This window comes from Bactrocera tryoni, chromosome 1 (assembly GCF_016617805.1).
Source record: "Bactrocera tryoni isolate S06 chromosome 1, CSIRO_BtryS06_freeze2, whole genome shotgun sequence".
In the NCBI taxonomy this organism is placed as follows: domain Eukaryota; kingdom Metazoa; phylum Arthropoda; class Insecta; order Diptera; family Tephritidae; genus Bactrocera; species Bactrocera tryoni.
Window position 1 is genome coordinate 63772771 of NC_052499.1, and position 4578 is coordinate 63777348.

Genomic DNA, 4578 nt, shown 5'->3' on the forward strand with positions numbered 1-4578 from the left:
CCAGGTCAACCATTGAATGGTAAATCAGAATATTAGGCATATGAAGATCGGACCAAATTCATTCATATTCAGTGCAAAACCCATTATGTTATCACACATTTTCACAACGACGTCTGATATGATTACATTAACTTCTAACATTACTTAAGTATATTCGAGAACATGTTTCCTTGCAACTTATGAAGATAACTGAAACAATGACCGACTTAGTCGTCATAAAGTCTGCTTAAATAACCAATATCGTTAAATATATAAAATTTTGCAACTGTCATAACGATTTCAAATATTTTTGGCATTAAGCTGTGTAAATTAATTTCTAAGATATTCTACATGTTGATGGATATTCACAGTGAAAATCTAGCCGAATGTTTAAATTTCTTCTAGGTTATAGGACACATGGGGGTTAGTGCTTTTGACACCACGACATATTACTCCCAAAAAATATTATCTCTGTATTGACCGTTATATATGGTGTAAATTGAACCGGTTGTTTGAAAATCGTTATATTAAGTGCTACATATATGGGGCAGAATTTAGCCGAGTTTATCCATTTTAAGCAAAAGGAAATATTGTTCTTAGAAAGTCATTTCTTTAATATAACTCACATATTGGCCAACACCCCGATCCCATATACGGAGTAAATTCAACCGAAAGTTCGAAAATCTGTATATTAGATAGACATGAGGGCTAGGGAATGGATTCACCCGATTGTACTAATTTTTCACAGGGTATATCAAGAAAACTTTTTTCTCTGAGACATATTGTCTTAGGAAATCACCGATTTGTTCGATAAAAAGTAAGTCAGAGATATTCGGATGGTACTTGAAATTGTTAAATATGAGAAGTAGACGATGTTGTAGTCCAATTTCGTCTCTTTTCACATAAGGATACAAACAAAATGCTAAGCACCTAAGAAAAGGGTCAATTTGTATTAGGATTTCTGTGAAGCAACATGTTGAAATAATATAATAATAATTACAGTTATAATGCTGCATAAAAACTATAAGTCCATAATATTAATTTTTTCACAGTAAAAATTAACTTATCTTATATATAAAAATCTATAATTGTTTTTTTTTCTTAAATCGAAACAAATATAATATTCATTAGTGTTTAGTATACCCTTGCTTTTCTGAAGTATGTAAACTTCATTCGGCGATTTTTACAATGAGTGAAATTATTCAACAAAGAAGCTCCATTAAATTATACAAAGATGGAAATACGTTCAGGACGGCCATCAAAATCAACTGATGCTCAACACGTCAATAAAAAAAGTGATGGGTGCTTGAAAACCTACGATTAACAGTCAGAGATATTACTAGCATCGTTGTGCCTAAGAAAAGTTAAAGCACTTTATCAAACTAATTTTTTTCGAAAAACAGTGTCGCGATAACGTCTGTGAAAACTCTTTCTGATGACCAGGAAGTCATGAAACATTATAACTGACGTAGAGTTTTAGATCGACGCTGACGACCCAGAAACACACGATCAATCGGTTGAATAACGTGGCAAACGTGTGCCCAAGCCGAAAAAACCACCTAAAGGCATGTTGACAGTTTTCTTCGATTATCGAAGTGTGGTGCACTCCGAATTCCTTCCGACCGGCCAAACTGTCAAGAAGGAATACTATTTGAGTATTATGCGTCGTAAAAAGGCCGGAATTATGAGCCGACAACTCTTGGTTTTTGCACCACGATAATGTACCGTCACATACTGCATTGATTTTTCGTGAGATTTTCGCAAAATTTTTAACTAATATCCTGCCGCAATCACCGCAGAATATATAACTGCTATATGCAATGAAGGCTATTCCGCAAGCTGACTTTAACAGCTATTACGAGGATTGGAGAAAACGTTGACACAAGTGTCTTGCGGCCAAGGGGAATTACTTTGAGGGGGACGACATAGATTTTGAAGAATAAATTAAGAATTTAAAATTCTCAAAGTCTTACTGTTTTTTGCTCATAGTAGTACTTATATAAAATAGGTAAATTTCAAATCATTTGAATGCGTTCCATGTTCATGTAAAAATCATTTGAATATTTTGTTGCTATATACATACATATATAAGATCATACAGTTGCGACCAGGGTTTATACACATATGTTTGTTTAGTAACAGACTGCACTTAACTTTTTATTCCATACGGAGTTCTATAGTTCGATTCGTGTAGATTCCACATTTGTATCTTCATATACATATACATACATATATATATTATTCTTCTCTTCTTCCCCATGGACATTTTTATTCACAAAACAGCAGCATTTGCGGCTATAAGAATAAAAGAATTGGGTGGTTGGAATCAGTAGAACTACGGACATGGTGCAATCCTAAATAAGCTCACCATTAATAAATCAGACTACATTCTCCCAAGGCTGGACTTCAATAGACACTTCCAGGTGAGGATACCATCTAGACGAGAATGGAGAAGTGGAGGATACCATCTCAGTCTATACCGACGGGTCTAAAATGGACTGCGGAGTACGCACGGGGGTATTCTCCGCTGATCTAAGGCATATCTCTCTCTATACGTCTACCGAACTCGGCTAGCATTTTCCAAGCGAAAGTACTGGGCATAGAAAAAGCCTGCGAAGTTCTATTGGAAAACCACGAGAATATACATAAACCAACTATATTTACGGATAGCCAGGCGCTCCTGGCCTAGTCTTCTCCCATGACAGATTCCAGTATAGTCCACAACTGCAAGAAAGCACTAAGCTTAATAAAAGCCAAGCTCCAACTAGACTTGATCTGGATTCCCGGTCACAGGAACATTTTCGATAACGAAAAAGCAGACGAGTTGGCAAAGGCAGAAGCTTTCCTTAACGAATCCGAGGCGGAGCTAATACCAAGCCCGCTAGGATCGATCAATAGATCAATAGACAATTTCAACAAGTGGCAAATAACAGATGGAAAAACATTACAAAACGCATTATAACTAAACAATTATTGATAGGAAAAGAACCAACGACTTATTAAATAGGTCAAGGAAAAGTATCTACAGACTAACAGCTACCACAACAGGGCACTGGCCATTTTGGGAACATGCGTCCAAAATGGATATGCCCTACAACAACATCTGGCGAGGCTGCGGAATAGCAGGGAACAATGAAACAATTTTCCACTTTCTCTGTGAATGCCCAGCTCTAGCACAGATCCGACACAAAACCCTTGGAATCCAGTTTTCTACTAAAAGCATATCAGACATAATGAAAATTTAGACTCTTCTTTTGTAATCGATAAAGATGAACAAAATAGCCACATTTCATAATTTAGTAAAAATATTTGTTATTATAATTATTACATTTTAGTTATTGACTGAAAATGTATAAGTAAACTTACAGTTGTCAATATAAAATGGTTCCCATCTGTAAGTTTTTTGTTAAATCAATTTAACAAATATATCGTATATTATAATAAGAAGGTTAGAAAGAGGTTTAAACAATTTTTGTCGGAAACAATAGAAATATTTTGTAATGAATTGTTCATATATAATTTTAAAATGCGTGTACCGTAAATAATCACTTTTCACTTTTTAACGAATACAAGCCATGAAGTCATAGAAAACTTGTCTCAAGCGATAATGACAATAACATCGAAAAAGTTAAAGAAGCAGTGCTTGATAATCTTGGTGGTGGCATCAAAGAAGTAAAGTCATCCCGGCCTAGGCTTACCAAAAGTGAATTAAAAATTTTATTAAGGATTACATGGATTTCCTCGGATAAAAAACAGCCTTTTTCAACAATTTTTTATTGTATTGTTACAAACATAGTACACTTTCAATGAAGAAATTCTGACATTTTTGAACAAAATATTTTAAACTCGGCCATTAGAACTTGGAGGAAGGACAAACAAAAAATGAATATTGGATTTGTGGCAGACATTTTTACAAAAAACTAAATTTCAGTAAAAATTTCGCAATATTTTTATTTTCAAATAGTTGCAATCAAGAAAAAACCTTCATTCAAGTCTTTAATAATAGTATCTCAAAGACCTGTGTAAAATTTCATGAAAATCGGTTGAGTAGTTCTCGAGAAAGGTTGCCAACCAACTTCAAAAACACAGTTTCGAGAAAAATGCGGTTAAAGATTTGAGTGACAATAAAAGCAGCCTCGAGCGTACAAGTTCTCAAGGCTGTATCTTCGAAGCTATTACTCGGATCAACTTGAACATTTAGAACAATATTCTAGAGGTGTTGTAGATCTTATAAGTTAATAAAAAAAATCGATTTTTTGAAATCCCTAAATCCATGTACATATATAAATGCTGGAAAAAAAAAGGATCTTATGCACCGGAATAGATAGCACAGCGATCTCCCGTAATCATATATGTGACCTGGTCTACGAAAAGGGGGCTTAGGTGCCAAAAAAAAGAGAACAATTAATGAGATAACGAGAAACTGACGATTATTTTTAACAGCTTTTCCCAGAAAACTAGTTTTCGCACGTTAGCCCCCTTTTCGTAGACCAGGTCACATATTAATATATTGTAATTCCTTAACAACAACTTGCTTACATTGAAGGAAAAATAAATTCCTTTGCGTAGTAATTTTTCGATAATAAAATTTTCGTTTAT